Source organism: Arachis stenosperma, chromosome 2, assembly GCF_014773155.1.
Source record: "Arachis stenosperma cultivar V10309 chromosome 2, arast.V10309.gnm1.PFL2, whole genome shotgun sequence".
Classification (NCBI taxonomy): Eukaryota; Viridiplantae; Streptophyta; class Magnoliopsida; order Fabales; family Fabaceae; genus Arachis; species Arachis stenosperma.
In genome coordinates, this window is record NC_080378.1 from 95,013,336 (window position 1) to 95,026,371 (window position 13,036).

General features: G+C 41.0%; 1 pseudogene; it reads left to right on the forward strand.

Annotated features, from left to right (window-relative positions):
• The first annotated feature begins 2,897 nt into the window (after window positions 1–2,897).
• LOC130963205 (uncharacterized) lies at window positions 2,898–12,664 on the forward strand (annotated as a pseudogene).
• The last annotated feature ends 372 nt before the right edge of the window (window positions 12,665–13,036 follow it).

The following is a 13,036-nucleotide window of genomic DNA, read 5'->3' on the forward strand; positions in this document are numbered from 1 at the left end:
CCATTTGTGTTTGACACACAGTGTCAGCAGGCGTTTGAGACCCTGAAAGCTAAGCTGGTCACAGCACCAGTCATCTCTGCACCAGATTGGGCATTGCCATTTGAATTAATGTGTGATGCCAGTGACCATGCCATTGGTGCAGTGTTGGGACAGAGGCATAACAAGCTTCTGCACGTCATTTATTATGCTAGCCGTGTTCTAAATGATGCACAGAAGAATTACACAACCACAGAAAAAGAATTACTTGCAGTGGTTTATGCCATTGACAAGTTTAGATCTTATCTAGTGGGATCCAAAGTGATTGTGTACACTGACCATGCTGCTCTTAAATACCTACTCACAAAGCAGGATTCAAAACCCAGGCTTATAAGATGGGTGTTGCTTCTGCAAGAGTTTGATATAGAAATAAGAGACAGAAAAGGGACAGAGAACCAAGTAGCTGATCATCTGTCCCGAATAGAACCAGTAGCTGGGACGTCCCTCCCTTCTACTGAGATTTCTGAGACTTTTCCAGATGAGCAACTCTTTTCCATTCAGGAAGCTCCATGGTTTGCAGATATTGTAAACTACAAAGCTGTGAGGTTCATACCCCAGGAGTACAGCAGAGTGCAAAGAAAGAAATTAATTTCAGATGCCAAGTACTACCTATGGGATGAGCCATATCTCTTTAAGAGATGTGCAGACGGAATGATCCGCAGATGTGTACCCAGAGAAGAAGCACAAAGGATCCTATGGCATTGCCATGGATCACAGTATGGAGGACATTTTGGAAGTGAGCGAACAGCCACTAAAGTCCTCCAATGTGGCTTCTACTGGCCTACTCTCTATAAAGATTCCCGAGAGTTTGTGCGTAACTGTGACAGCTGCCAAAGAGCTGGTAACTTGCCTCACGGATATGCCATGCCTCAACAAGGGATATTAGAGATAGAATTGTTTGATGTATGGGGAATTGACTTCATGGGTCCATTCCCACCATCATACTCAAACACTTACATTCTGGTGGCAGTGGACTATGTATCTAAGTGGGTAGAAGCAATTGCTACACCCACTAATGATACCAAGACCGTGCTGAAATTCCTCCAGAAACACATCTTCAGCAGGTTTGGTGTTCCCAGAGTACTAATCAGTGACGGGGGCACTCATTTCTGCAATAGACAGCTATACTCTGCTATGGTTAGATATGGAATTAGCCACAAAGTGGCAACTCCGTATCATCCACAGACAAATGGGCAAGCTGAAGTCTCTAACAGAGAGCTAAAAAGAATCCTAGAACGGACTGTGATAGCCCGAAGAAAGGATTGGGCAAAGAGCTTGGATGATGCTCTGTGGGCATACAGAACAGCATTCAAGACTCCTATAGGAACCTCTCCATACCAACTGGTGTATGGGAAGGCCTGTCATCTGCCCGTGGAACTGGAACATAAAGCCTACTGGGCAACCAGATTCCTAAACATGGATGCTCAGTTAGCTGGTGAAAAAAGATTGCTCCAGTTAAATGAGCTAGAGGAGTTCAAACTCAATGCCTTTGAAAATGCAAAAATTTATAAGGAAAAGGCAAAGAAGTGGCATGACAAGAAGTTGTCAACCAGAGTCTTTGAGCCAGGACAAAAAGTTCTGCTCTTCAACTCTAGGCTCAAATTGTTTCCAGGAAAACTTAAATCCCGGTGGAGGGGTCCGTATGTGATTACAGGAGTGTCACCATATGGATATGTTGAACTTCAGGATATTGATTCTGACAAAAAGTTCATTGTTAATGGACAGAGAGTCAAGCATTATCTTGAAAACAATTTTGAGCAGGAATGCTCAAAACTGAGACTTGAGTGATTCTCAGTAAAGGTCCAGCTAAAGACAGTAAAGAAGCGCTTGCTGGGAGGCAACCCAGTCATTAGGAGGTTATATGATTTGTTTTTACAGAGGCAAGTATCAAAAATGAAGGAATTCACAGGGTTACAGAAGGATTCAGCTCAAAAAGCAGAGAAAAAGAGCTTACTGGCGAAAAAACGCCAGTAAGGGGCATTTTGGGCGTTAAACGCCAGAATGGGCACCATTCTGGGCGTTTAACGCCAGTAAAGGTGCCATTTTGGGCGTTAAACGCCAGAATGGGCACCATTCTGGGCGTTTAACGCCAGGTGTGCAGCATCCTGGGCGTTTAGAAAAATGCCCAGTGATAAAGGAATTCTGGCGTTTAACGCCAGCCAGGGCACCTGGCTGGGCGTTAAATGCCCAAAAGGGGCAACAAATGGGCGTTAAACGCCAGAATGGGTGCCATTCTGGGCGTTTAACGCCAGAAAGGTGGGGGGACCACAATTTTGTTTTCAAACCAAATTTTTTCAAACTTTCCTTTTCTTACCCATACTTTTCTACAAAATCATATCTCAACCATTCATCATTCACTTTCAAATTTTCAAAAATCTAAAATCATTCTTCAAAATCAATCCCAAATCTTGTTCAAAAACTCACCCTTCTCTCAAATTCTTTCCATATCTTCTCAAATCTTCTTTCAAACTTTTTTTTTTTTCGAAATCTCTTCCCCCCCACCTTATAAATACACGTTTGGACCCCTAATTGCCCACACCATTCGAATTTGCTTCTCCTCTCTCTCTCTTCCTTCCTTTCTTTTGCTTGAGGACAAGCAAACCTCTAAGTTTGGTGTGCTTTTCCGTGATCACTAAGCCTAGATTCATCAAGATCATGGCTCCTAAGGGAAAACAAACCAATTTAAGAGGAAAGAAAGAAAATAATCCAAAGAATCTTTGGAATCAAGAGAAGTTCTTAACCAAAGAACATGAAGACCATTATCACAAGATAATGGGTCTGAGGTCAGTGATCCCGGAAGTTAAATTTGATCTGAAAGAAGATGAATATCCGGGGATCCAAGAGCAAATTCGAAACAGAGGATGGGAAGTTCTAACCAATCCCGAGATAAAGGTGGGAAGGAACATGGTTCAGGAATTCTACTCAAATCTGTGGTTAACAGATAAGCAGAGAATGACTGAAACTGCTTACCATACCTACAGAACCATGGTCAGAGGGAAAGTTATGTACTTCCATCTGGACAAAATAAGAGAAATCTTCAAACTGCCTCAACTGCAAGATGATCCTGAATCCTTTAATAGGAGGATGGTGAGAGCAGATAAAGGGTTGGATCAAGTTCTAGAGGACATATGTCTCCCTGGAACTAAGTGGATAACCAATTCTAAGGGTGTCCCAAACCAACTCGAGAGGGGAGACCTCAAACCAATTGCAAGAGGTTGGCTAGACTTTATTGGGCGTTCCATACTACCCACTAGCAACCGTTCTGAGGTCACTATCAAGAGAGCAGTGATGATTCATTGCATTATGCTTGGAAAAGAAGTGGAGGTTCATCATGTGATTGCTTGTGAGATCTACACAATTGCAAATAAGAATTCCACTGAAGCCAAACTAGCTTACCCAAGCTTGATCTCCTTGCTTTGTAAAGAGGCTGGGGTGAAGATGGGAGTAGATGAATTCATACCCATTGAACATCCAATCACCAAGAAGTCAATGGAAGGACAAATGCAAGACAACTCTATCAAAAGGAGGGCGCAGGAGTTCCTCCCTGAATTTCCTGAAATTGGCTACTGGGCCAGCCTAGAAGCATCCATCACCAAGTTGCAAGAGACTATGGAGCAACTTAAGGAAGAACAGCAGAATCAGAACTGCATGCTCTGCAAATTGCTGAAGGAACAAGAGAAGCAGGGGCGTGAACTCTAAGAGATGAAACGCCAAAAGCTCTCTTCTCAAGTTGAGGGAGCATCCACTTCTCAAAATCAAGGTTGTTGAGTCCTAACTCTGTGAAAACCTCTATCATTAGGAGCCTATTTTTTGCGTTTTTTTTTTGTTTTCTATTTTTATCTTTTTTTAGTCTCATCTTATATCTATCTTTGAGTCTTGTTCTTAATTCATAATTAATAAAATTGAAATTTTATGCCTTAAAGCTATGAATGTCCTATGAATCCATCACCTCTCTTAAATGAAAAATGCTTTAATCACAAAAGAACAAGAAGTACAGGATTTCGAGATTTATCCTTGAAACTAGTTGAATTAGTTTGATGTGGTGACAATAATTTTTGTTTTCCGAATGAATGCTTGAACAGTGCATATGTCTTTTGAATTTGTTGTTTTAAGAATGTTAAAATTATTGGCTCTTGAAAGAATGAGGGAAAAAGAGAACTGTTATTGAGGATCTGAAAAATTATCAATTTGATTCTTGAAGCAAGAAAAAGCAGAGAAAGCCAAAAAAAAATTTTGAAAAAAAAAGAAAGAAAAAGAAAGAAATAAAGTTGTGAACCAAGGCAAAAAGAGTGTGCTTAAGAACCCTGGACACCTCCAATTGGGGACTCTAGCAAAGCTGAGTCACAATCTGGAAAGGTTCACCCAATTATGTGTCTGTGGCATGTATGTATCCGGTGGTAATACTGGAAGACAAAGTGCTTTGGGCCATAGCCAAGACTCATGACATAGCTGCTCAAGAATCATTATACTTAACTGGGAGAATCAATAACACTATCTGAGTTCTGAGTTCTTATAGATGCCAATCATTCTGAACTTCAAAGGATAGAGTGAGATGCCAAAACTGTTCGGGAGCAAAAAGCTACTAGTCCCGCTCATCTAATTGGAGCTAAGTTTCATTGATAGCTTGAAGTTTATAGTATATTCTCTTCTTTTTATCCTATTTAATTTTTAGTTGTTTGGGGACAAGCAACAATTTAAGTTTGGTGTTGTGATGAGCGGATAATTTATACGCTTTTTGGCATTGTTTTTAGTATGTTTTTAGTATGATCTAGTTAGTTTTTAGTATATTTTTATTAGTTTTTAGTTAAAATTCACTTTTCTGGACTTTACTATGAGTTTGTGTGTTTTTCTGTGATTTCAGGTATTTTCTGGCTGAAATTGAGGGTCTTGAGCAAAAATCTGATTCAAAGACTGAAACGGACTGCAGATGCTGTTGGATTCTGACCTCCCTGCACTCGAAGTGGATTTTCTGGCGCTACAGAAGCCCAATTAGCGCGCTCTCAACGGCATTGGAAAGTAGACATCCTGGGCTTTCCAGCAATGTATAATAGTCCATACTTTGCCCGAGATTTGATGGCCCAAACCGGCGTGGCAAATCAGCCTCAGAATTTCCAGCGTTTAACGCTGGAACTGGCATAAAACTTGGAGTTAAACGCCCAAACTGGCATGAAAGCTGGCGTTTAACTCCAGAAAAAGTCTCTACATATGAAAGCTTCAATGCTCAGCCCAAGCACACACCAAGTGGGCCCGGAAGTGGATTTTTCTGTCATTTACTCATTTCTGTAAACCTTAGGATACTAGTTCACTATTAATAGGATCTTTTGACATTGTATCTGGACCTCATGACACTTTACACGTTTCTTTGTGTACCTTCCACGGTATGAGTCTCTAAACCCCATGGTTGGGGGTGAGGAGCTCTGCTGTGTCTTGATGGATTAATGCAATTACTACTGTTTCTTATTCAATCATGCTTGCTTCCATTCTAAGATATCACTTGTCCTTAACCCGGATGAATGTGATGATCCGTGACACTCATCATATTCTCAACTATGAACGTGTGCCTGACAACCACCTCCGTTCTACCTTAGATTGAGTAGATATCTCTTGGATTCCTTAATCAGAATCTTCGTGGTATAAGCTAGAACTGATGGCGGCATTCAAGAGAATCCGGAAGGTCTAAACCTTGTCTGTGGTATTCTGAGTAGGATTCAATGATTGAATGACTGTGACGAACTTCAAACTCCTGAGGGCGGGGCGTTAGTGACAGACGCAAAAGAATCAATGGATTCTATTCCGGCCTGATCGAGAACCGACAGATGGATAGCCGTGCCGTGACAGGGTGCGTTGAACATTTCCACTGAGAGGATGGGAGGTAGCCATTGACAACGGTGAAACCCTACATACAGCTTGCCATGGAAGGAGCTTTGCGTGTTTGATGAAGAAGACAGTAGGAAAGCAGAGATTCAAAAGATGGAGCATCTCCAAAACCTCAACCTATTCTCCATTACTGCATAACAAGTACTTATTTCATGTTCTTTTGCTTTTTACAATCAACCTTGATAATTTCTGATATCCTGACTAAGATTTACAAGATAACTATAGCTTGCTTCAAGCCGACAATCTCCGTGGGATCGACCCTTACTCACGTAAGGTATTACTTGGACGACCCAGTGCACTTGCTGGTTAGTTGTGCGGGGTTGCAAAAGTGTGATTGCAATTTCGTGCACCAAAGAGCCCCCACAGTCAAACTCTAAGTTTGGTGTTGGGAGGCCACAACCAAACTCTAGATTTGGTGTTAAGACCCCATATCCAAACTCTAAGTTTGGTGTTGGGACTATACAACATTGACCTGATCACCTTGTGGCTCCATGAGAGCCACTGTCAAGCTATTGACATTAAAGAAGCGCTTGTTGGGAGGCAACCCAATTTTATTTATCTAATTTTTATTTTATTTTATTGTTATTTTGTGTTTTATTAGGTACATGATCATGTGGAGTCACGAAAAAAATATAAAAATTAAAAACAGAATCAAAAACAGCAGAAGAAAAATCACACCCTGGAGGAAGCACAGGCTGGCGTTCAACGCCAGTAAGGAGCATCTGTCTGGCGTTCAATGCCAGAACAGAGCATGAAATTGGCGCTGAACGCCAGAAACAAGCAACATTCTAGCGCTGAACGCCAGGAATGTGCCTAGAAGAAAAGCTGGCGCTGAACGCCAGTAACAAGCATGAAACTGGCGTTCAACGCCAGAAACATGTTACATGTGGGCGTTGAACGCCCAGAACGTGCACCACTCGGTGTTTAAACGCTAGAATGGTATGCAAAGGCATTTTACATGCCTATTAGGTGCAGGGATGGAATTCCTTGACACCTCAGGATCTGTGGACCCCACAGGATCACCTCAGGATCTGTGGACCCCACAGGATCCCCACCTACTATATTCCCACCTTACCTCCTAATCCTATTTTACTCTTCCCCATGTCACACTTCCCAAAAACCCTTCACCAATCACCTCAAGCTCTCTTCTCAATCACCTATTCACCACTCACATCCATTCATTCTTCCCCATAAACCCCACCTACCTTCAAAATTCAAAAATATTTTCCCACCCAATCCCACCCTAAATGGCCGAACCTACCCTCTCCCCTCTCCCTATATCTACCCTTCCATTCTACTTCATTTTCACACAACACTACCCCCTCTCCTTTACCTTGGCCGAATCCATCTCCCCTCACTCTCCTCTATTTTCTTCTTCTTCTTCTTCTCTTCTTTCTTCTCTTGCTCGAGGGCGAGCAATATTTTAAGTTTGGTGTGGTAAAAGCATAAGCTTTTTTGTTTTTCCATTACCATCAATGGCACCTAAGGCCGGAGAATCCTCTAGAAAAGGAAAAGGGAAGACAAAAGCTTCCACCTCCGAGTCATGGAAGATGGAAAGATTCATCTCCAAGAGCCATCAAGACCACTTCTATGATGTTGTGGCAAAGAAGAAGGTGATCCCTGAGGTCCTTTTCAAGCTCAAGAAAAATGAGTACCCGGAGATCCGACATGAAATCCGAAGAAGAGGTTGGGAAGTCCTAACCAACCCCATGCAACAAGTCGGAATCTTAATGGTTCAAGAGTTCTATGCCAATGCATGGATCACTAGGAACCATGATCAAAGTATGAACTCGAGTCCAAAGAACTATCTCACAATGGTTCGGGGGAAATACTTAGATTTTAGTCCGGAGAATGTGAGATTGGCATTCCACTTGCCCATGATGCAAGGAGATGAATGCCCCTACACTAGAAGGGTCAACTTTAATCAAAGGTTGGACCAAGTCCTTATGGACATATGTGTGGAAAGAGCTCAATGGAAGAGAGACTCCAAAGGCAAGCCAGTCCAACTAAGAAGACCGGACCTCAAGCCTGTAGCTAGAGGATGGTTGGAGTTCATTCAACGCTCCATCATTCACACTAGCAACCGATCTGAAGTTACTGTGGATTGGGCCATCATGATTCATAGCATCATGATTGGAGAGGAAGTAGAAGTTCATGAGGTTATCTCCAATGAAATCTACAAAATAGCCGACAAGCCCTCCACCATGGCAAGGCTAGCTTTTCCTCACCTTATTTGACATCTATGTTACTCAGCTGGAGTTATCATAGAAGGAGACATCCTCATTGAAGAGGATAAGCCCATCACCAAGAAGAGGATGGAGCAAGCAAGAGAGACCCTTCACGGTTCTCAAGAGATGCATGAGGAAGCTCATCATTAAGAAATCCCTGAGATGCCTCAAGGGATGCACTTTCCTCCCAACAACTATTGGGAACAACTCAACACTTCCTTAGAAGATTTGAGCCACAATGTTGAATAATTAAGGGTGGAACATCATGAGCACTCCATCATTCTCCATGAAATAAGAGAAGATCAAAGAGCAATGAGGGAGGAGCAACAAAGGCAAGGAAGGGACATAGAAGAGCTTAAGGACATTGTTGGTCCTTCAAGAAGAAGACGCCACTAAGGTGGATTCATTTCTTGTTCTTATTTCTTTCTATTTTTCGGTTTTTATGTTGAGTTTATCTATGTTTTGTGTCTCTACTTCATGATCATTAGTATGTAGTAACTATGTCTTAAAGCTATAAATAAAATCCATTAATCCTTCACCTCTCTTAAATGAAAAATGTTTTAATTCAAAAGAACAATAAGTACATGAATTTCGAATTTATCCTTGAATTTAATTTAATTATATTGATGTGGTGACAATACTTTTTGTTTTCTGAATGAATGCTTGAACAGTGCATAATTTTGATCTTGTTGTTTATGAATGTTAAAAACTGTTGGCTCTTGAAAGAATGATGAACAAAGAGAAATGTTATTGATGATCTGAAAAATCATGAAATTGATTCTTGAAGCAAGAAAAATCAGTGAAAAAGAAAGCTTGCGAATATATATATATATATATATATATATATATATATATATATATATATATATATATATATATATATATATACATATATATATATGGCAAAAAAAATAGAAAGAAAAAGAAAAAGCAAGCAGAAAAAGCCAATAGCCCTTAAAACCAAAAAGCAAGGATAAAAAGGGTCCAAGGCTTTGAGCATCAATGGATAGGAGGGCCCAAGGAAATAAAATCCAGGCCTAAGCGGCTAAATCAAGTTGTCCCTAACCATGTGCTTGTGTCATGCAGGTCCAAGTGAAAAGCTTGAGACTGAGTGGTTAAAGTCGTGATCCAAAGCAAAAGAGTGTGCTTAAGAGCTCTGGACACCACTAACTGGGGACTCTAGCAAAGCTGAGTCACAATCTAAAAAGGTTCACCCAGTTATGTGTCTGTGGCATTTATGTATCTGGTGGTAATACTGGAAAACAAAGTGCTTAGGGCCACAGCCAAGACTCATAAGTAGCTGTGTTTAAGAATCAACATGCTTAACTAGGAAAGTCAATAACACTATCCAAAATTCTAAGTTCCTAGAGAAGCCAATCATTCTAAACTTCAAAGGAAAAAGTGAGATGCCAAAACTGTTCAAAAGCAAAAAGCTACAAGTCCCGCTCATCTAATTAGAATTATTATTCATTGATATTTTGGAATTTATAGTATATTCTCTTCTTTTTATCCTATTTGATTTTCAGTTGCTTGGGGACAAGCAACAATTTAAGTTTGGTGTTGTGATGAGCGGATAATTTATACGCTTTTTGGCATTGTTTTTAGGTAGTTTTTAGTAAGTTCAAGCTACTTTTAGGGATGTTTTCATTAGTTTTTATGTTAAATTCACATTTCTGGACTTTACTATGAGTTTGTGTATTTTTTTGTGATTTCAGGTAATTTCTGGCTGAAATTGAGGGACTTGAGCAAAACTCTGATAGGAGGCTGACAAAGGACTGCTGATGCTGTTGGAATCTGACCTCCCTGCACTCGAAATAAATTTTCTGGAGATACAGAACTCCAAATGGCGCGCTCTCAATGGCGTTGGAAAGCAGACATCTAGAGCTTTCCAGCAATATATAATAGTCCATACTTTATTTGGGAATTGATGACGTAAAGTGGCACTCAACGCCAAGTACATGCTGCTGTCTGGAGTTAAACGCCAGAAACACGTCATAACCCGGAGTTGAACGCCAGAAACACGCTATAACTCGGCGTTCAACTCCAATAAACGCCTCAGCTCGTGGATAGATCAAGCTCAGCCCAAACATACACCAAGTGGGCCCCGGAAGTGGATTTATGCATCAATTACTTACTCATGTAAACCCTAGTAGCTAGTTTAGTATAAATAAGACTTTTTACTAGTGTATTAGACGTCTTTTGACCACGTTTCATCTTTGGTCTCAGTTTTGTTTTATTCTTCATCTTAGGAGGCCATTGAGCACGTTTTGGGGGGCTGGCCATTCGGCCATGCCTGAACCTTTCACTTATGTATTTTCAACGGTGGAGTTTCTGCACACCATAGATTAAGGGTGTGGAGCTCTGCTGTACCTCAAGTTTCAATACAATTACTATTACTTTCTATTCAATTCTCTTTTATTCTTATTCCAAGATATACGTTGCACTTCAACTTGATGAATGTGATGATCCGTGACACTCATCATCATTCTCACCTATGAACGCGCGTGACTGACAACCACTTCCGTTCTACCTTAGGCCGGGCGCATATCTCTTAGATTCCCCAACAGAATCTTCGTGGTATAAGTTAGATAGATGGCGGCATTCATGGGGATCTGGAAACTCTAACCTTGTCTGTGGTATTCCGAGTAGGATCCCGGGATTGAATGACTGTGACGAGCTTCAAACTCCTGAAGGCTGGGCGTTAGTGACAAACGCAAAAGAATCAATGGATTCTACTCCAACCTGATTGAGAACCGACAGATGATTAGCCGTGCTGTGACAGAGCATTTGGACCATTTTCACTGAGAGGATGGGATGTAGCTATTAACAAGGGTGATGCCTCCAGACGATTAGCCGTGCAGTGACAGCGCATAGGACCATTTTCCCGAGAGGATTAAAAGTAGCCATTGATGATGGTGATGCCCTACATACAGCTTGCCATGGAAAGGAGTAAGAAGGATTGGATGAAAGCAATAAGAAAGTAGAGATTCGAAAGGATTCTAGCATCTCCACACGCCTATCTGAAATTCCCACTATTGATTTACATAAGTATTTCTATCCCTTTTTATTTTCTATTTATTATTAATTATTCGAAAACCCATAAACCAATTTAATCTTCCTAACTGAGATTTACAAGGTGACCATAGCTTGCTTCATACCAACAATCTCTGTGGGATCGACCCTTACTCACGTAAGGTATTACTTGAATGACCCAGTACACTTGCTGGTTAAGTTGAACGGAGTTGTGGAAAGAAAGTGCTGAGTTAGTTTTTAGGCACATGCCAAAGAGCCATTATTGTTGTGATCACAATTTCGTCCACCAACCAGCACCGAAAGTGGGCTTGAAAACGGATTCGGTGTGGGTTGGGGAGAAGCGGAGGGAGGTGGAAGGGAAAGACAGCCGGTGATGTCACCTACGGCACTTGTTGTGTCGACAACTTCTCCGCCGCTGCGCTCTCCGCCGACCTCCTCATCCACTACGGCCACAACTGCCTTGTCCCCATCGATTCCACCACCATCCCCTGTCTCTACGACTTCGTCGTCATCAAAATCGACGTTTCCCATTTGGTTGATACTGTTAAATTAAACCTTGAATCTCGTGCCCAGAACCTCGTATTAGGTGGTATTATTTAGTTTGCATCTGCAATTAGGGCTGTGAAGTCGGAATTGGAGAAAACAGTGTTTAGGGTTTTGGTACCACAGTCCAAGCCTCTTTCGGCAGGTGAGGTTCTTTGCTGCACTACTCCCAAGGTTTCATTAATGGATTCGTTTAGTGAGAATCCTGAGAATAGCATTTTAGTATTTGTAGGTGATGGAAGGTTTCATCTTGAGGCGATCATGATAGCTAATCCTGAGATTAAGGCTTTTAGGTATGACCCTTACATTGGAAAGTTGTTTCTGGAAGAGTATGATCACTTGGGAATGAAGGAATCTAGGAAGGTGCAATTTTGAAAGCGAGGGAGGAAGCTCGGAATTGGGGTGTTATTTTGGGGACTTTGGGTAGGCAAGGGAACCCTAAGATTCTAGAGAGATTGGAAAAGAATATGAAGGAAAAAGGGTTCCTTTACACTGTTTTCTTGATGTCTGAGATCAGCCCTGCAAGGATTACATTGTTTGAGGACTCCGTGGATGCTTGGATTCAGATTGTTCATCCTCGGTTATCGATTGATTGGGGTGATACTTTTGGGAAACCAGTGCTCAATCCCTTCGAGGCAGAGATCGCATTTGGGGTGATACTTGGCTGGTGGGAGAAGAAGAAAAATGTGTTGGTGGCAAAGGTGCAGGAAGGTTGTGAAGATGGTGGTGTAAGTTGTCAGAAGAGTGGTGATTCTTCCTGTGAGTGTAGCTGTGGAGAAGATGATAATGGAAATGGAAAGAGCGATTTTGGTGGTGAATATCCAATAGACTATTATTCTCAAGATGGTGGGGAGTGGAATTCCTCTTATGTGAAGAAGTCCTCTCGTCCTGTAAGGAGAATTTCTGTATCTTTGGTTGCTACTAGTGCTATTTATCAGCAGTCTTAAACTTTCTATAGGTTATAGATTTCGATATTTTGTTAGTTACTAGATATTGGCTTTTGCCTCTAAACAACATTAGATGTTTAGGGAGAAAATAAAGTATGATGTGATACAATACAATACATTATCTCATGATGTGCGATTTGTTGTTTTACTAGTGTTAAACGGTGCGATGCACAGTTTTATATTTAAATTTGACACGTTGAATCGAAAATAATATTTTATAATAATAAATATTCAGATATACTAATTGATCCTAATTATATTCTAACAATCAAAGTAGTTAAAATGTACTCAGTGAGTACTCTAAATTTATACCCACTTTTATCAAATAATAACTCCACTCCTTAAATTCTTGTTAGCATAATATATATATAT